The sequence below is a fragment of the Dama dama genome, chromosome 16 (genome assembly GCF_033118175.1).
Source record: "Dama dama isolate Ldn47 chromosome 16, ASM3311817v1, whole genome shotgun sequence".
Classification (NCBI taxonomy): domain Eukaryota; kingdom Metazoa; phylum Chordata; class Mammalia; order Artiodactyla; family Cervidae; genus Dama; species Dama dama.
The window spans coordinates 15,489,123-15,510,195 of record NC_083696.1 but is presented as its reverse complement, the minus strand read 5'-3'; the positions used below and the strand labels follow the sequence as shown (position 1 = coordinate 15,510,195).

Genomic DNA, 21,073 nt, shown 5'->3' with positions numbered 1-21,073 from the left:
TTGTGTCATTAATTGAGGGTTATTGTTCTTCTGAGAGGTGTGAAAGGAGAGGAGAAATACATGGTTCTTTAGCTGATAATTGTCCATAGTCAATGAAGTAAAACCCTGCTTTTGTAGACATAGATGTATGGTTTTCAGGATTCTCAGTTGATGTGTATCCTCATTTAAAAATACTTCTCTTCAGAGCTCTGCTTCTTTATTAATAATCTAGGGCTCTCCAAGAGCACTTAAAAAAAAAATCTTACTTGCAATCATACTTTTAATTACTCATTTTTGAATGTTATTTTTGATATCATAACTTTTGCTCTTAAGTAGAATGTCATCAATGTTATATTTAAATTTGCTAATGTATATGTGCATATATATGCATGCTACATGTTCAAACTCAGAAGTTCAAATGCAATGGGATAAAAAGAGTTATTTGGGGAAGTAATTGCCAGATAATTTTGCACCTAATTAACCATATATGTTTATGTAAACATAAATAAATTATTTGTTGATCTTAAAGTAAACTTCTATGATATCTTTGTTGTTGTTGTTGATACCAGGACAACTGGTTAATTACTTCTCTCAGTGGGGGGAAGAATCTGACAAACTGGTTGCCAGTCTAGCAGTTTGACTCATATTTTTTACTTTTGGTGTTTTTGTATGTAGACAGCCTCAGAGCTGAGCTTTTCTGGAGGGAAATAAATTAGGTATCTAACAGGCATTTTGGAGTTTGCAAATGTGTTCCAACCTGAGACTCATCCATCTCGGGTGTTCATCACCAAGAGAAGCATCATTATATTCAAGACATGGTTTCTTGCTTTTTTCTAGATATGTGCATTTGAAATAGGACAGTTACTTTGGATAAACCACCATGAGAGAAATAAAAAAAGTGTCCAATGGAACCTTCTCATTTGATGTCAAAACTCAGAGATCCTTTTTGTTTTTGAGACACCAAGTTGATGAGGCTTGGTAGGCAAGCTTTTACCTAATTTGCTCTGATATAATCACAGAGAGAAATCATTCTGGAGACTATGTGAATTGTGATGTACCCTGCCATAAAAAATTTTCTTGCTGGGTGTTCAGTTTCCATAATCTTTCTCATATTCAATTTATGTCCACCTAATTCATTGATCACATTCTCCCAGAAGTTGGTTTATAACTTTTAGATGAAAACATTATATACATATATATGTGTACATATATTCTTTTTTTCTAGCGAGTCTTCTGTAAGACAATAGGGGAAAAAGAAATCCAACTCTACTAGTGGACTTGAAAGTACTTGAGTTAGTTTTCCTGAAAGGAAAGAATGGTAAAGTTGCCTTGGGAAAGAGTCCCCTTTTCTGTGTGATGGAGTTTAATAAGGTCTAGTCTGTCTTGGATTCCTTCCTAGTGTTGAGATTTCTTGGTTAAGGTAACCTTACTTATCTTCTTTGGTATGTTCCTTTATCAGTCTTATAGTTCACTGCCTCTTGGGACAGAACATTGACAAAACTGCATTGAGTGTTTCGAGTTGATGGCTTAGGAAACAAGCTATTTCTCAATGCCATACTCATAAGTTAGGAAATAATAATGAACTCAGATTGCAAAGGATCTGACATGGGTGGATGATTGGATGGTTGGTATATGGAAACTAAGGAAATTCAGAGGAAGTGGGGGGAAATATTTCCAGTGTCTATTACTAAAATCTAGTCAACTGAAAAAAAAAAGTCATTATCCATGAGTGTGTGAGTGTGAAAGCAAGTATCTTGTGAAGGGCACATACTTAGAAAGTTGGTGGCTTTGAGAGAAACATTAGGTGGGTGTTGGTGACCTGTTAATTGATTATGAGAAAACAGAGAGGAAAGTAGATAATGTTAGAAGAAAATTCCTCTTTTTGTGTGATATGCCAAGACATCTGGCAGATGTTATGTTGGACCCTAAGGAACGGACAGTTTAATTTTAGCGCTAGCAAGGAAATGGGAAGTTCTAAGCTCTTTTAATAGCACAAGTCTTAGTTTGGGGAAGGTTGCTTAAAAAAAGAAAGGAAAAGAAGCATTTATTGTAAGATAAAAGAAGGCTGGGGAACATGGGGATTAAACTGAGATTTTGGGGGTGGTGGACAAATGCATTATTTCCCAAGTAGAAATTAACACTAAAAATCATGTCAAAGCTGACTGCTTGATAACACCCTGAACAATGAATATGAAGTCAGAACGTCTCATTGAGTTGCTTTGTGCCTTAGAGAGATCTTCTCCTTCACCTCTGCCCCTCCCCCTGCATTGTAAGGAGGAGGAAACTGGCGCAGAGGCCTTGCACAGGTCAGAAAGTTCATGTGTAGCAAAGCCAGGCCTAGAACTCAGGTCTGCTGACTCCCACCCCAGTGCCCTTTCTACTGCCTGTGAGTGTAGCAGTTTGTGAAATACCAGCTCTCCTGAGTGCAAGGCTGTCTCAGAAACCCTGAAACCATACGCTAGTGGGGCAGGAGTATTGATTTTTTTTTTAAGTTGGTCTAGCATGTTGGGGAGCCTGGGGCCAAGTGTGGTCATTCACAGGAGTAATAGGCTCCAGAGGCCCGTTTTGTTCGTGGGACTTGTAGCTCTTGGGTTTGAAGCTATGCTTTTCTTCTGATTGTCCTCCCCCCCAGTACTTCTGTCATCCAGGGATGGGGAGTCCTTTCAAACGCCCTTCTTTGGAAGTTTGTCTGGGTCTATTGCAGCTTCCCGAAGTGCCCACAATTGGACTCTGAGGATCTGTTTTGCAACCTGGTAGAGATTTCAACTGGCTTCTGGCAGAGATGCCATTTTGTAATACTGATGAATGGCCAAGAGAGTGAAATCCGGTCTTCAGCGATGACTGGTGGCTTCCCAGTGTTCCAGGCTCATCTAAAAATGTGTCCTCCATGTATCTTGTTGAGACCCAGTTATCTCCTGCAGAACTGTGACTAGCTATTTCCCGTGCCCCAGTAGACACGCTGTCTTCCTTAAAATGCTATTTGAAAGGCACGTGCCACATTTAACCACGAGAGAGGGATGGGATAGTACTTGAAGGGTGACCCTGGGTTTCCATTCCCCATTCCACTTGGACAAGTGAGAGTAACTTTGTAAAGAAGAAGAGGGATGTTTGGAAGTTTCCACGTTTTCTAAGCTTCTTCCAAACGAAAGCATAAATTCTTAATCCAGGAGGCAGTCTGGAGAAGGTAGGGCTGTATGTGGACTTCTGGCAGAAACACAGTTAACGCTATAAACAGTTGGACCTCACTGTGGCACTCCTCCAGATGAGTTGACTGTCGAAAATAAAATGTTCCAGAAGAACTGGGAGAACAGGAAAGAAGTTAAAACAGCATGGTTTGCATGCCAGTACTGAAGGAAGAAAAAAAGTGTGGGGTTGCGTTGGGGAGGGGGTGGATTGGAGAGTAGATAATTCTAGGTGGAACTGTCTCTGGGATTTATAAAAGGATGAGAAGTTTCCAAGTGAGGGGAAAAGGCATTTTTATGAATTTAGGTTGCATTGACAGTTTATTAGGAAGCTCTTTGGAATCTTTTGTCCCCTTGAACTTTGTATCAGGAGAACTGCACCCACTGGGAATCTGGATTTACGTTTTCTGCTCTGAAATGCTGTTGTCAAATGTATCTGCTTTCTAAGGGGTCCTGTCCTTATCAGTTGACCCACGCCTAGGATTTGTAGCCTTGGGATGTGTGGCTCCAACGCCAGGTTGGAGTTTTCAGGGCTTGGAAGGATAAGAGGTAGAGTAGTTTGGGGTGAGAGGTTCCCCATATGGTTCACCTGCAAAAAGCATTGTGTTTTTTAATTCTGATGAGCAGATGACTTGGTGTCTTCAAAGCATTCTTGCCTAATTCCTAGCTGGAGACACTTTTTTTCTTCTTGGGTTATTCTTGGAGAGAAGGTTTCTTTTTGTGCCAGGTCATGGGTATTTTGGTATTGATTTCCTTGCTTTCATGTATTTGCTTGTGTGGTTCACTGCATGTTGCTTCTGAATGTTAAGAAAGCACTTCTGTCGGGTCTGACCACAACTTAACCCCCCAACTTAACCCCCCTACTTCATTCAGAGAGCAGAGCCTGCTCCAGAGGGTAACAGGAAGATGGGGGGAGGGAGGGTACTTATTTGTCCAAAAAAAAAAAAAAAAAATCCTTGAAGGCTTCTTAAGTAGGTTTTTCACCAAGACCGTGCAAGGAAAGATGAGGAACATTCCACTAGCAAACCCATGGGTCCTGATGAAAATGTTGTAGGATCACTTAGTGGTAAATGAAGCATTTGTCTAAGATGAGGAGGCCAAGACTTAACTTTGGATTGAGATTGGTTTGAACACAAAAGGAGCTGGAAGCCCAGGCGAGACAACTGTGTCAGAAGTAATTAAGCCCAGGATCTGTGGAGAGGCTTAGCTGCCACAGAGCCCTGCTGGGGAAGGCCAAACTCGCTCCCTAAGCCCTCGTCTGGCCAGTTGAACCAGAACACGAGCTAAAACCTTCGTATTTTGGAATTCTTCTCTTCCCCGTTCAGATTTAAGACTGGGAAAGTCTTCAGTTTTGCTCCCCGTCAGCTGAGTGCTCTTCTCTTGAACGGGGAAATACCAGAGGCTGGGAGGGGGAGGGGGTGGTGGCGATCTTCTCTGAGGGAACATTCTCCCTTTTTAACGTGACAAATGTGCCTCTAACGTTGTACTTATTAGTCAGACAATAATTGTGCGGTGGCACAATGTGGGATACTTGAAAGATGTTTGCTGCACAAAGGTTCCCATACTCACCTGCAGATTAAGAAATGGGTTTCTAAACCATCTCATTTCTCTTGCTAATGAAAAGCTTTGGAAAGCACCTGTGAATCAGAACTCCAGCTGCTTTCATGGTAGGGGAAGTTAGGCCTTGAAAGGATACACGGATTAGCCCGTCAGAAAAGCAAACAGTGGCATCAGCACAAGTAGAAAATAGACAGGGTTGTTAAGCTAACAGAAAAGTAGGCTAAAGCATTGCCGTAATTACGTGGTGGAAATTTGCTGGGGAGGAGAGACTGCTTGGATAAGAGGAGGGGAAGAAGGAGAAGAGGGGTGGGAGAATGATTGACAAGTCAGAGGAGAGAGGGCTGTCCACGGGGAAGAGCTTACAGGAAGAAAGGCATTGCTTTTAAGAACACAATAAAGCAAGTGGAAAAAGACCTTGTAATTTGGTACCTATTGCACGTGAAATATGAAGACCAGGGCTCAGATCCACATTCTTTGGTCAGTCCTTATTGTTAAGTAGAATTGGTCTTGGGAGACAATTTATGTGACTTCTGGGTTAAAAATACAGCGTTGCTGGTTAAGGACAGAAGGAAGGTTGATGGAGCTGATTAAGTAGATCTTGGTGGAGATTTTCCTGGAAAAGGAGCGAAGTAAAGAATAGAGCTCAGCAGAAAGTAGCTGCATTATTAATGGGCAGAACATGTGATAGTCCTCGCTAAGGTTATCCATAGAGCTTCTCTACCTGCATTCTGGGTGTTAGAAGAAGTGAGGAACAAAGAAGTGCTTATTTCAGAGGGGAAAGGCATAGAGCATGATGACTACCTGTGTCCAGCTTGGGATTAAGCTGTTTGCTGGAGCCAGGCATCACAGGCTGGTCTGTCAATCCAATCCTGGTATTTTAATGTCCAAAATAAGGCCACCATGGTCCAGAATGTTCAGCTATTCTAATCCTTAATTACATCATCCTCTGTGTCATGACCAGTAAGTCTGCAGCCAAGCATCAGATCACCCAACCCAGACTGTACCCGATCTGGGGGTCCTACCTGTGGGGTAAAAATTGAACACTGAGTTATAGGCTGAAGATAGCCAAAATGTAGATACCAGCTAGAGATTATGTAAAGATTTCTATAATAAAGTGCTTATCACCCAGAAATTTTGCTCTTCAATGGTTTCTATCTTAAATGGTCTTCTTTGAAGACTATTAGTATTTCATAATGATAACTGGGGAAGGGGTCTGGATGGAAGAGACCATTTTCATATTAATGTCAGAGTTCAGCTACAAGAACTTATAGGGCGGGGGTGGGCAGAGGTGGACAGGCAGTCGGGTTAGCAGATGCAAACTATTCTATTTAGAATGGATAAACAACAAGGTCCTACTGTATAGCATGGGGAACTATACCCAATCTCTTGGGATAAACCATAATGGAAAAGAATATAAAAAAAGAAAGCAAATGTGTGTATAACTGAGTCACTTTGCTCTAAAGCAGAAATTAATACAATACTATACTTCCATTGGGGGGGAAAAAAATTTCTCCCCTTCTGCTGTCGACTGAGTATTGTTCCTTCTGATGTTGGGCAAGAAGACCTTCCAAAAGGAGATTAAATATGATTGCTTCATCAAAAATTTCTGCCAATTTCTGTGTAGAGTGGGAATATCGCATACACCGTTAACAAAGTGCTCACAGTTAATATTTAATACGAGGTAACATTTGTGTAACATTGAATATGAACCAGGGGCTGTTTGAATGTTAGAGAAGGCTGAGATTTGGGGAAGTAAAGTAATTTACGCAAGTTTCATGGAGATGTTTGATGGGGGAGCCAGGATGCACACATAGGGGGACCACCTCCTGACTCTCAGCTGCTGGGAACTGGCCTTGGTTATTACTTAGTATGCTAATAGCTTATGTTCCTGATGGTTTATCTCTTCCAGTTGCTTATGCCAGGAGTATATCCTGGTGTTCTGGAAGGAAATCTGAGCTTAATGGAAAATTAATTGTAATATATTAGTTGATATGAGAGATATAACTTATTGTAATAGCTTGACAAAGTGTGTTTAACTGGAGTGCCCTCTCTTTGTTCTTCTGAGTTACAGAGGAGATGGTGAAAAAAAAAACCCAAGAGACCATGTGGGTGGAAATTTAGAGAATAAATATTTTAAAATTGTACTGTATTGAACTCAGTATTATAACTCAGTATTTTGTAATTATACACCTGGCTATTTAAAAGGTACCCCTCCCTGTTATAAGCGGAAAGATAATGCTGTGTGACTTTTTTTTTTTTTTTTTTTTTTAAGAAGAGATGATGGTTATTTTCCTTGTGAGGGCCCCTTTTGACAGTCTCAGTGCCCTATGTTGGCTCTGGTTACTGGAAGCACAAGAAATGTTTTTCAAAAGCCACACAGACATATTTGAAAATTAGTTCCACTGTCTAAGAGTGATTTTTTGAAAATAGTGCCAATACTCTTCAAAGCATGGGTGCTAGTATCCTCCAAGCCTTTAGTGATCACCATGTGCTCTATTTAGATCCTGGAGACATGATGGATGTTTTGGTTTTATTTGCCTCTCCCTGAAACATCACAGTACAGTAAGGAAGCTGTTGTTCAGGGATGACCACAAATGCCCTTAATAGAGTAACAAGCTGTACTAAGGGGCATGGAGCAGGTCCAAAAATCCCTCAGATATCTAGGACAGTAGCTTTTCTGTAGGACAGACAGTTGGGCGTTAATTGCTGAGTAGACTCTTTAACCTCCAGGCAACTCGTGGTGGTTTTCTAAAACCTTTTTAACTTTGCCATGGATCTTTTCAGGTGATCGTCTGTCCTTAGACAGACTCCGACCCAAAACCTGGCTAGGAGGATAAGTATGTGTCCTGTTTATAAAGTGTCCTAGAGGAGTCACGGAGCCACTCTGGGGCTGTAACCTGTCATCTCTATCATTATCTACCAAACTTATCAGTACCATTGTTTTCTTAGATGAAAGCTTGTAATGGGAAAAAGGCTCAAAAACAACAACAACAAAAAACCCCAAAAAAAACCCAACAGATTACATAGTTGAGGAGAGTAAAATTGACCTGTACTAAATCATGGGGTTCTTTGGGTGGAATTTCTAATGTTAAGAACCACAAAGACTCTCTTCAGCCTTCACCATAGTGCCTAGACATGTAAGATGCTCCCTCACACCAGCCTGTCTCAAGGACCAGACCTTCAAATATTTCTTCAATCTTCCTCTTAATTCTTTGAAGAGTCATCTCCCTAGGCTACCCTCAGCAGCATTGCAGAAAGTATAGGTAAATTGAGTCAAGGTCTCTTTATGGGTGCAGTGACATCCACTTGGGAACAGGACATTGAGTTTGAGAATACCCAAGAGCTAGGGAGGAGAGGGAGCTTTAGAGTGTGTTTGAGGAGGTAAATGTATAAAGTATATGTATCTAGGGCTGGTGGAGAAATCTTCTATTATCCTGAAAAAAAAAAAAAAAAAAAAAGACAAGAATCACTCATCTCAAGACAGATTGCATTATAATGTGAAAAAGCACGTTGTATAGATCACATAAAATAGCACGTGCTTAAGAGAACAGACCTGTATCCTTCCACTGGTGTGAAGTTCCCATCATTTTTTCCATCTTCTCCCGTGGTCTTGCCTCTCATTGGTAATTTTGGGTGTGCTGAGCAGCGAAGTGGAATTGAAGAACAGATTTCAGCTGTCCCTGAATTTTGTCCCCACCCCTTGGTAGCGTCTCAGGTTTGAATCCCTCATCCAGTCTTTCTGACCAGTGGCTGTTGCTTGTTAATAGTGAAGGAACATAACCCATAGGTCCTAAAATGAGCAAGTGTTAAATGTTATGTGATTATTAGGGGAAAAACAAGATAATCTAGTCAGTGGGCTTAATTAGGTTGTGATTGCCCAATTGCTGCTTCATGATAATTATATTCATAACCCCGTTTCTAGACGTCAACTACAATTATCAAAATTGACCCCAGCTCAGGTAAGTGTTAGCAGTCTTCTCTGAAGCAGCCTCTGAAGGGTGAATTTCGGATGTTTCCAGTATTTTCCTCCTGGTCCTTTTCGCCTTCTTGCCAACTTCCCATCATCTTTTCCCCTGCTTTAGTAAAGAAGTTGGTGGCAACATCATCTTGTCTGTGTGCCCACGCATATATTATATGGCTTGAACTGATGTCTACAGAAAAATAAATTGTTCAGTTTTTAAGAGTCAAATATGGCTGAGAAACATTAATAAATCAGTGCATGGGAATCTTGAAGCATAAAAAAAATAAAAAACTGGCTAGATTTTTCCCTCAGGCCATGATACCTTTACAGTAGATTTAAAGTGATTCATTTGAATAGATCTTTTATTTAATAGTGCATAGTCTTAAAGTGAAAAAGAGAGTTATCTGTGTTTAAGTTGCTGCCTTATCCACATGATCATGAAGGTCTGAGGAGTATAGAGCAAGGGCTTTTAACTTTACAGGATCCTCCGCCTCCTTTTTTGCAAATTCATGCCATTCGCTGCCAGTATATTCCAGGAGAAAAAGAACATGTCATTGCTAGGGGACATTCTTTACTGTTACCTCTTATATGAAGTCAATGATTTCTAGGAAATACAAACAACAACCTGTATCTGAAGTGGGTATGTCAGTGTGACACTCTGAATCACTGGGCCAGATTGTCACTTGGCAGCCTTCCCTTTCTGACATGCAGTTTTATGGGGAAGTCATGCAATTAAAATTTGCACACTATGGCTGAACTTCATTGCATTGAACTGTGTGAAGAACAACTAGGAACTTGGCTACCATGTCTATGGGTATATGGGTGTGTGTGTGTGTGTATTAATATATAAATATGTGTAAGTATGTAAATATATTTTACATAGATAGAAAGGATATTCTTTTTGGGATAAAGTGCTTATTTTTTGCTGAAGCATCAGGAATGCAAATTTCTCAGGTTTTCTGTGTGAACATGCAGTTCTTTGTGCTGGCGTCTTTCGTTATGAAAAGTGGTGTGTAGTGGGTGGAGCATACTCTGAATCTTGCACAATCGCAGGATAAAATTTGTCTATGTTCCTTCCTAGCTGTGTGGCCTTGAATAATCAGTTAACCTCTCTGTTCCCATGATTGCCTATCCAATAAAATGAGGATAATATTATGAATCTGTAGAACTGACATAAGGGCTAAAAAGTATTCTGTGTGTAAGGATTTGGGTTTATAATGGGCCCTAGGAAAATGATAGTGTCTTCCTCATGGATAGAGAAACTGAGGTAGAGGTCTGCTGTCAGGGATTTTTCAGGTGTGAATTGTTTTGTCCTTGGTCTTAGACTCCATGTTTGGATTAATTTTGCACCATTTCTGTCTTATGTGATGAGTGGTCCTCGTTGTCATGGTCCATTCACAGGTAGACTTTTCCAGATTGTGAACCTCTGGTCTGGCTGGCTGTGGACCCCGCCACACACCATATGTGCCCGTGTACTTAGTAGGGATTTTGTAAACCACCCGAGGATGATGCCACGTCCTCTTGGAAAAGTGTACTTACTATCTCACCTTACAGAAATATTCCCTGCAGAGTTGTGGGAACAATTTTTAATCAGTGTGGACTTCGAGCTTTTTAGGAGAAAGGTGTCATTATTGTTGCTCTTGTTTGGCATCATTCTGGCAAAAATGATCTAAGAATACCATATTTGTTCAGTGAGAATACTGGGTTGTGCCTTCTTTTCAGAGTTGTGGGAACAATTTTTAATCAATGTGAACTTCTTCGAGCTTTTTAGGAGAAAGCTGTCATTATTGTTGCTCTTGTTTGGCATCATTCTGGCAAAAATGATATAAGAATACTGTATTTGTTCGGTGAGAATACTGTATTTGTTCGGTGAGAATACTGGGCTGTGCCGTCTTTTATAAATGTTGATTGCTTCTATATGGCTTCACTAAGGTAGGTAGCTCTGAGCCAGCTGGAGGGCTGTCCTGTGGCCTTGCTTTGAATTGCTTTGGTCCTCTCTGTGCAAATGTTTATTTTAATAGTCCATGTCCACTTACTTATGTCCTGTAATATCAGATGCTTAGAGATCTCAGGGGTAAGGAGGCTAATTTTAGAGTGCCTTCAGGGTAGATGATATTTCAAAATGTGGAAGGGTGTTGGTAGGGCCTAACAAGAGTTCCCTAACCTGGTCTGCTCCAAGTCACAAGAACATTCATTGGTGGCTCTTTGGTGGCAGCATGGTGGTGATGGTGGCAGAGATGGAGAACATGTGAATGCTTCTTGGGTAGGTCAGTTGTGATTCTTCACCTTTCAAAGTGGATTACCCATGGAGCCTTATGTATTTAGTTTTACATTTTGAACATTTACAGAGACATAAAGAAATGTTTAATTCTTTAAAAAAAAATTATAGTTGCTGCTTTAAAATTGTGTGCAGAGACTTTTGAGGAGGAGGGAAAAAAAGTAACCATTCATTACTTTATTTACTGGTGTTCAGATCTTTAGGATGATCTCAAATGAGAGCTTTTTGGTCTCAAAAGTGTGGACCCCAAAATTAAAGAAGTAGCGGTGACTCTCTGGGTGTAATCTTTGGTTGTAATAATGTGGAATGCTCTCAGGAAGGTAAGAAATGTGGGGAGACACAGGAGGGGTTGTAACTAGGCCTCTGGGCTGGCAGAAAAGCTCTGGGACTGGAAAGATCTTTCCATTTTCCTGGAGACTTCAGGCAGGGATAGTTTGGAGGGGTGGTGGGGGCGGGGGGGGGGGGTTGCAGTTTGCCACCTTCATCTGTGTCCAGTTCTTTCCAGGTTGTAAGATCCTTACTCATCTGTGACAACCAAGTTGTAGAAAAGTGATTGACTTCACTTGGGTCAGATTCCTCATTTGCTCCCAGCCTCTAGTTTATCTTTAGAGTGGAATTCCCTCTCTGGTGAAAGCTCAGAGGTATTATGTATGTAAAATACCCAGCACCCTGCCAGGTACTCAACTGACGGCCAGCCACCTCTGCAGTTCATTTGCAGTGATCAATTACTGGCCATCCACTGCCTCTGGCACAGATGGCTTGCTTCTTGCCATTTATCCGCTGCCTGGCTTTGCGCTCCTAGTTAGTAGTTGTGGGATGATGATAGAGCTGGAAAGAATTTAGTGTCTTCACTCTCATAAAATGTGTTTTATTGATGCTGTTATATTTAAGAACTATGTGCCCATTCATCTCTATTCATTCATCAACCATTTACTGAGGGCCCTGGGAGTACCTGGCTCGCCTGCAAGAGTGCCTAGGTGGTCAAACCCAGGGGAGGTGGGATCTCTTTACCAGTTGTGTTAGCTTCTTTGTTTTGGTAATTGGAGTGATTATGGTGGAGATGGCTGTCCTTAACCACATTTAACTGCGCCAGAGGGTGGTGAACCTTTGGCTGGAAGCTGGATTCCTATTTAGATGTGTGTATTTCTGAATCTTTGTGTGTATGTATTTACAATATAATTTGCTAACCTTGTCGTTAATGCTGCTGGGGTGCGGAATCTGGCAGATCATTTAAATATTTACTCCAAAATATCTTGTTCTCTGTTGGTGTGAAGTCGAGTTTCCAGTTATTTTTAGGTCATTTTCATCTTAGCAACCCTGTTGGAGATGAACCAGACACACTGCTGTAAACTGTCCCCACATTTTGGTCGAATTTAATAAAGTAAAGTTGAATGGTTTGGTCCCAAGAGGCAAACAGACCATCTGGTTAGCAGAAGGGTTAGGTTGAGTATTGCATGGCTGCTGAGAGGGCCACAAAGCAGCCCTGACCGACGCACTGGTAATATGTCCAGTTGCTGAACGCATAAAGCATTGAAATGGTGCTTTCAAGTCTGCCGAGCCAGCAGTTCTGTTACCACCGCTGTGACGCAGGAGATAATTCAGCTGGGCAAGCGGCAGCATGGGGGTGGATCTACAGTACAGGATGTGTAATGTCAACATGAAGGATTGGAGCTGGCAGAAGGAAGGGAAGCACTCATTTCATGCCAGTGCAGGAAGCCTAGAGAGATGCTTCCCGCTCCCCCACCTCCCCTTTGCATCTTGTCCTCTTCTGGAGCTTTCCTATGATGTGTTAAATGACTACCTTGTGTATGGTCCATGGCACAACTTCAGCTGATTTTCTGCCTCTTTTGGAATCTGTCAGCATAAACGGAGTGAAGCACATTCCACACACATGTAGGGCGGGCAGACGCAGGAGTTCACCACACAGCCCGGGAGAAGGAGAAAGGACTTCATGTGGCCGGAGCATCTTTGCGCTTGAGATGGGATCCCATTGTACATTCCTTTGTGTTCAGCTTTGAGACCTGCCATCCATTCAAAGGCTGCAGTCATCTCGGAGCAGCTGTAGTCAGAAGAAGGCTGCAGAATGGTTCCAGAATGATTCTGCAGAAGCTCGGCAATTACATAATTGCTATGTAACTGGAGAGAGCCATCAGGGTTGTCTAGTTCTTCTGGAAAAGAAAGCTTCTACAGTTTGAGGGGGAGATTGTTTTGCCTTGTGAAACCTGAAAGCTGATGAGCAAGTGCAGCAAGCCACCAGGCTGGAACGGGGTCCTCTCATGGGCATGAGAGGGCACGGAATGCACAAGTACACTTGGCTGGACACTCGGTGGACTTCGCAGCTGTGTTAAGGGGGAGAGAGTGGGGGTGAAGTCACTGACGCTTTGAAAAGTGGATTCTTATATCAGCTGAACTCGCCTCTCATACCCGGGACTCCCTTCTGTATGCATTTGAAGTATAGAGTATTCCAAGCTCCCGTTCCTAGGAATGGGACCAGCACAGTTGCGCTTGATCACCAAGAGCCCTCTCAATTTCTGCTGCCTGCTCCTCGGAAGGACCTCACAGCCTCTCTTGAATGAATACTCCCGGATGCAGATCAGCAGAAGCCCTGTGAGACCTGCCTCTCATCAGCTGTTCCTAAATACTGCGGCCCTCTTAGGTGTCAACTCCTGGGACTGCGCTCGGCAGCCCCGGGGGCTGGAGCAGACCCGACAGTTTGCCTGGGAAGACCTCACAGTCAGAAATGAATTCCTTCTTTCAGCCACCTTACCACTTGTTTTCCCCTGTGGAGAAAATCCTGAGGTGGAGTTGCTTAGATGTAGGCTTGAGGGTTGCGTTAAACCAGTCAGAAGCTCAGGCTCCAGATTTCATCAGATACATGGAGCAGTCACCTAAAATTAGCCACACCTCCTAACCCAAGTGTGGGTTTCATGTTTATTTATGTTAAGTAGCTCTAAATTTCACCAAACCCGCCTTTCTGGGGTCGGTTTTGTGGGGCTGGTAGAGTAGAAAGAGTGGTTGTTGGGGCACATTTTTATTAATGGCAGAAGCTAGGCCTTTCGTAACTATGATACTCATCTATAGTGTTCTATTTCAGTGTGTTTATAGTTAGAACTTCAGTGTAAGGGATAATTGTACATTGCGACTCCTTTGTGAATTAAGGAAGAATAGCCAGCAAGCAGTATAAGGATTTGGACTTCCAGCATGGTTTAGGTCCATAGATTCCTAGACCTTTTACCTTTAGACTGCTGCTTGACTCTGTACCCCCCGGGTTGAATGCTGAGGTTGACGGATGCAAAGAGTCTCTCTCAGAGGTTTGAACGCTGTGAAATGATGCTAGTGGGTTTTCAAGGAGCCAGCCTGTTGCAGCACTGAGCTTTTATTTTGTAGCAGTCTGGAAGGGTATAGGATCACCCATGGTGACCCTCGTCTGCGTCATTCCAGGCAGGCCTTGGCATGCTCCGGCAGATGAGTAAGGACGAGGGCAATTGGCAAGAGGACCTGCTGAGTTCATCTTGCTTCATATCTCAGGAACTGGCCTGACCTTGCTCCATCATCAGTGTTTGGGCACTTTGAGAAACACTGGAGCCTCTTTGAAGGGTCCTGGAGATTGTGTTGGGAGCAGTGTGCCCTCATACTGGGAAGGAACATCTGACTCTAATGCAGAGATCCAGCAGAAGGGAACCCTTTGCTATCAGTGTTTGGAGGCCCCTGAAGACCTTGGCAGTGAGGGCCATGATATGTAGTGGGAAGAACTTAGGCCACAGAGCCAGTGAGTAGCTCTGTGACCTTGAGTGAATGATTTAATCTCTGATCCTCAGCTTCCTGATCTAGAAAGAAAAACTCACTTTGTAAGCTTTTTGTGGGGAATAAATAAGATCATAAATGTCAGCCTCTGGTGCACAGCCTGATACATTGTGGGCACATGAAAAATACGAATTCCCTCTTCTCTTACCCTTAAGTTTTTATAGAACACTCGTTGTAGGTAGGGCACTGTTAAACAGTGACTATTTGATTAGGAGTCAGAACACACTTGAATCCACATGAGATTCCTGTGAAGGGGCTCCTTGAAGCTTGTCCTGGTGGGACTGATACACATTTAGCTTCTTGGCTTTAGGAGCTGAGAAGTATCTTTTATGACATCGTGACTTTTAAGAGCCAGTGTGCTCCTCAGTGAAACAGGACTCCAAAATCTGGTAAAAGGCAAGAAAAGTAACCTTAACCTCTGTTTGCACTAACTATTTTGAGCATTCTATGTAATAGATTATTTATTAAATTCCTTCGATGAGGTTCTGGTGTTTTCGTTTTGACTAACTTCCTGAAAAGAGAAACCTGGTGTTTCCTAAGAAGAGCACTGATGGAAGAGATTTGGGTATCCAGAATTCAAAAGATGGCCCAACACGGGCGACTCTTACGGGCTTCTTTTCTTTGATCTGCAGCCTAGAGTGTCGTTCCTTAGGTTGGTGCTCAAGGAAGCCTTGTTGACTGTTTCCCAGGGAAAAGACCTTACTTAGTTAAAATTTAGCTGTATCAACTCGGAAGGCCAACCACTGGTTTGTCTCATGGTCAGTTACTGAACGGAACCAGCTAGAAGCTGCAGAAGGGCAGGTGCAGGGTTTCATCTCTGTATGTCAGTACCTTGCAGAGGGCCTGGGCAGATGTATGTAATCAGTAAGTATGGGTTGAGTTTGTTAACCAAGTCTAGCACTTTTCAAAAGGTTGTATTGCTCCTAAATGTCTTATTCTCCAAACACATCTAGCTTTCTGAAAATAATCATTTTCTCTTAGTTGCTTTTAAACTGTGGTGGCTACTGAAAACCTCCTAGACATCCAGCATTCAATTTTAGTAAGTGGAGTTTTTTTAAATGGAGATTTGGCACTGACATTTTAATTGAAAAATGAGAATTAATATAAATGCTTAATCAAGGGAAACTGCCCAACTCTATGATCTATATTAAATATGTTTTGGAAGTAAGAATGTGTAGACTGCAGTCTAGGTCAAAAGAGAGTTTGATTGTTGGTAGTTTCTGAAGGCTACTAATTTGAGCATGACGGTTTACTGGTAGGATCCTAAATGACTCTTCAGGCCATTGTAAAGTTAGATTTCATAGAAGTGAGTCTGACACATTGGAGAGGAAACGTTCAAACTTGGGAGTACTCAACGATTCAAGGCCGATGGTTCTAGAGGAAATTCATTTGTAGTTTTATATGCAAAAAGAAGACATATTTTCCCAAGACTTTATTTGGCTTATCAAGCCTAAGTGGATCACGGCATGTATTTCATGGAAGCTCAGGGAATATGGAAAAGTTATAGAGAGAAAAGCTGAGTATGCAGTGTTCCCTATTGTTTAACAGAATTGGAAGAATGAAGCAGGGGAACCAGGATAGTAGTCATGCCCTTTGAAGATGGTCAAGTAGCTTCAGAAAACATGTTTCCTCACCTTGGTCTTTGGTTCCCAAATATTTAAACCACTGAAAGTCTGGGGTGTGCAGAAGCCTTCTAGGTATGAGGTGACCTTGCACCATTAGAGAAACCCATGGATCCTGTTAGTTCCAACCTCACTGAAGGACATATTCTGAAGAGCCAGCTCATTAAGCAAGCTTTTGAAGGGTGTGCACTGCAGAGCAGTTTCCTGTTATTTGGTTAATGGTTGACCTAGTTCTATTGCCATATGCTTCCTGGAACGCATTCTAATATAAAGTATGTGTTAAAGCAAGACTAGGATAATAGCAGGAAAGTCAAAGCCTTTCTGAAGCAGAGACCATGTGAATGTTGGCCCAGTGAAGGCAGAGGAGTGTATGAACAGAAAATGAAAAGACTTCTCTTCATGGTCTTGTTTTCTGGTTCTGACTTCAATCCTCCTATTGCATCCCGGTCTATTCTCAGGAGTTGCATTTTCCCAGGGTACCTCATACAGAAGCCCTGCATCTGTGTCCTTAGTTATTTCCCATGCACGTGAGGCTAAGTTTGATGTTGAAGTACCCTGAGAAAAGTTGTTACTTCAAGGGAAGATGTGATTTGATGTGGCTAAGGACAGTTGATTTTATTCTTGTATTCTTATTTCTGTTTCTGTATGGCCAGCAAGGGATTAATCCATCTTTTGGTCTGAAATTTGGTTGAAATCCAGTCTAACTCTGAGACTCCTTTGATTTTTTTTTTTCATTTTACCTGGACTCAGCAGCCTTAGTCGGTTCATTTAGATGGATAAGGGAGCCCACACAACCCCGGGGGCTGCTGAGCAAACTTTGCACCAGACACAGTGTTTGTTTTAACAGCTTCAGAATGTGAAGAATCTGTGGGTCTCATGTGCTGAGTGCTGGATATTTGGGTGGTGGTGGAGGCGACTGCTGTTCTTCGTTGCTCAGAAAGCAAATGTTTGAGGAACCACAAACGTGGGGAATCAGGTGGGAGGGGGTGCACAGGTCCTTTTAAATTTGTTTTTTGGTTTTTGAATCACCATTAATTGTATAGAGCGGTGATTACTAAAACCTGGGCTGATCTTCAGAATCGTTTGGAGAACTTGGAAACAAAAAAGAAGATTATTAAAAATAGGTTTTCAGTTTCCACCATCGGAGAGGGATTTAGTAGGTCCGGGGTGGGACCCCAGAATGTGTGATCTTTGAAGTCAGGTTTAGGAACCACTGGTGTCGGAAATTCAGTATCATTAGGTTGGCACGGAGGAGAAGCAGCCGCTGGTGCTTCACTGTCTCACATGCAGGAGGTAGGAAGAGGAAAAGAGATGCTGTCAGAACTTGGTATTTGTAGCTGCTGATAATTTGAGCTATGGAATAGGCTTTCGTCTTTCCTTCCCCAGGATTTCAGTACCTCCAGGGCATCTTAAGGGTACAGTATACCAAGTGCTTTAGGTTTGGGGAAATGTCATCTTAGTGGCAGGCTACTTACTGTGCTTCACCACCACTATCATCCCCCATCCCCCTTCCCCTCCCTCCCGCCATGGAGGCCATGTTAGCAGAATATCTGTCATTCATCAATTAAATTGGATGCAGTTTTTTTTTCATATCAGTGCCTTTGGCAGAAACAAACGGAAGTTACACTGTGCTGATTTCTGTATACAAAGAGATTGCTGCTGAGCCGTCCAATTAGCTGTGTGTGTGTGTTTTCTGTTAGCAAAAAAGAGATGCACCTGTTGGCCAGGGATTTGCTCCATATGACTGTCTGCCTGTCCTGTTCCCTCTGATCTTGGGCCACAGCTCACTGACCCATTTGTGAATCAGAATGACCTTGACTACAGGATCACCCTGATCTGGGGTCTAGTAATGTGCCTGATAAGTGATAGATCTTCAGTGCTTGGTTGGTGGACGAATGAATGAATGAACCAGTTAAGTAAACATTGTCCCAGACAGAGAAGAGGTAGGTTGGAGAGAAGAATCTGCTTCAAAGCAATGTGTTTGGTCAACATAACCTTTTCAGACTGTTTCTGCATTAATCTCAACAAAAAGGAAGATGCTCTTGTTGCAGAATTTGACCAATCGGACACTTTGGCTTCCTGAGAAAAAGCAAGGCAATTATTTTTCTTTTTCAAAATTTTATTGGAGAGTAGTTGATTTACAATGTTGTGTTAATTTCTGCTGTACAGCAAAGTGATTAAATTATATATATACGCATATTCTTTTTCATCATGGTTTAGAACAAGCTATTGAATATAGTTCCCTGTGCTAAATAGTAGGACCTTTATTGTTCAGGAAAATTATTTTTTTTCCTTATGGTGTTTGTCCCCAAAATAACCATCACCACTATGGCAGAAAAGCCCCCCACACATAAAAGAGTGGCTACAGAACAAATATTTTAAAGATGTTTGATGTTCTTTCTCCATTCTTCCTCTGCACTTTGAAGGTCTTCTCATAGGGAGTGAGAAGCAGGTTGTTTTATTTTATTTCTTCCCCAATTATTTTTATTAGTTGGAGGCTAATTACTTTACAATACTGTAGTGGTTTTTGCCATACATTGACATGAATCAGCCATGGATTTACATGTTTTCCCATCCTGAACCCCCCTCCCACCTCCCTCCCCATCCCATCCTTCTGGGTCAGGCACCAGCCCCGAGCACTTGTCTCATGCATCCAACCTGGACTGGCGATCTGTTTCACACTTGAAGCAGGTTGTTTTAGAAGCAGCAGAGAAGAAACAGTTGAGTAGAATGAAGAAAGTTGAATGTCTCTTCTTGACGGTCATTTGTTAGGAACCGAGAACAGTGGTCATGGCCTCAGAGCTCATGGTCATGTCCTTGGCATGCTTAGAAGCTCCAAGAATGGAAGAGAGTCTCTTCAAAGTTATTTTGAGGAGTTGGACACTACCTACCAGGCTTCTAACGCTTACCCAAGTTAAGAGGTTGAAGTGCCTCCAAGGCTTTAAGTAGCAGCTGAACATGTGATCTTGTTAACCCCGAGATGTTGCTGAGCAGTGACTCAGATCACTGTGGCAAGCGATCCTGGCCCATTCCAGCTGCCCCAGCAGAACTCAGCATGAGGTCACCCTTCAGGCATATGGTACAAAGCTCATGCCCCCATCAGGACTTTAGAACCAGGACAACCTGATTTGGCTCTTCTGCACGAGGGACTGCTGTTGAGGACCGCTTCGTGCTTGGGACCCATCTGATTCATCAGTGGTTCCAGTTCCTTCCCCCATCCCTGGCCCCCTCTGAAGACACACCTGAAGACACAGGGGAGATGCCAGATAGAGTCAGGAGTCCTCACAGTGCTTTGCTTTTTGGATGCCTTCTCATCTAGATAGATGGAGGCTTGTGTTTGCCCCCGGAGAAGGTAAAGTATGTTCAAGGTCGCCTGACAAATGTGCGATGCCTGTTTGGAATCAGATAACAGCCTTGAACCGTTTGGCTTTTACTAAATACTAATCAACTCATACCCAAGGCGCTGGCGTGTTGGTCTTCTCAGGAGAGATGACTCATGGAACGTCTTTGATTTTGTACAAAAGACAGAATGGGGGGTGGGGTGGCAAGAAGGTAGCTGAGTTGGTTTTCTCACCAGACCACCCTTGAAACTTTCTCTGCCTTTTCATGACTCCAGTATGTTTGTGTAAATCTGAAATTATTTTGAAGCTTGAAACATCTTTCTGTTGAGCCGAGTAAATGTGTGCCTGTTTCGAAAGTTGATAATGACTCAAGGGTTTCCAGCTCTCAGGATTCAAGCCACTGCATGTTGGCAGTGACACTGGATCCCAGTTTTATAAATAAAATGCTGGGGTGCCGCCTGCCGGATCCAGACATAGTCTATGAGCACATTCTAAATCTTGACCCATGGGTACACAGCAGGTGTCAACTACAAAAAACAGGAGGAGATAGGGTCCAAAAGGGAAAAGGAGTTCCTGTCTTTCTGCCTTGAATGTCAAGTTACTGGTTTTATTCAAAGGGACAACATCTCAGGCTAGAAGGGGCCTATGAAATCATCGTGGCCAACCCCTTTATTGTGCATTTCTGGAAAGGCTCTGGTGATTTGTCCAAAGTCCATGATGTAAGGAGTTAGTTAAGAAGCCTGAGATGGAATTTCAGTTTGCTGTCTAGATCATCTATGCATATTCCCCTACCATAGTGCTGGCAAAGAGCTTTTAGTTCTTGTGCCAATTTTGATTGATTGGTGGAGACCGCCTGGAGCCCCACTTGGAGGAGTCTGTGCCTTGTCTAGGCTTGTTGGGAAAGAGTGTGGAGATGAAGCCGAGAAGGAGAAGCCTGCAAGAGAGGGGACCTCCTTGGTGGGGGCACTTCCCCATAGTTGCAAGTATGTGTTTTAAAGTCACAGACTCACTCCCTCCCAAACGCCTACTCTCTCAATTCATCCTACCCTCCCCTTTCCCCACTGTGTCCACAAGTCCTTTCTCTGTGTCTGTGTCCCTATTCCTGCCCCAGCAAATAGGTTCATCAGTCCCATTTTTCTAGATTCCATATCGTACTTGTGTTCAGTCTTGTCTGAGTCTTTGTGACCCCATGAACTGTAGCCCGCCAGGCTCCTCTGTCCATGGAATTTTCCAGGCAGGAATATTAGAATGGGTTGCCATTTCCTACTGCAGGGGATCTTCCAACCCAGGGGTGAAACTTGAGTCTCTTGTATCTGTTGAATTGGCAGGTGGATTCTTTACCATCA

General features: G+C 42.6%; 1 protein-coding gene across 8 annotated transcripts in view; it reads left to right on the top strand.

The window, feature by feature from the left end:
- Nucleotides 1-21,073, top strand: part of ZNF462 (zinc finger protein 462) — a 152,855-nt gene that overhangs the window by 6,160 nt on the left and 125,622 nt on the right. The gene's annotated exons all lie outside the window — the stretch shown is intronic.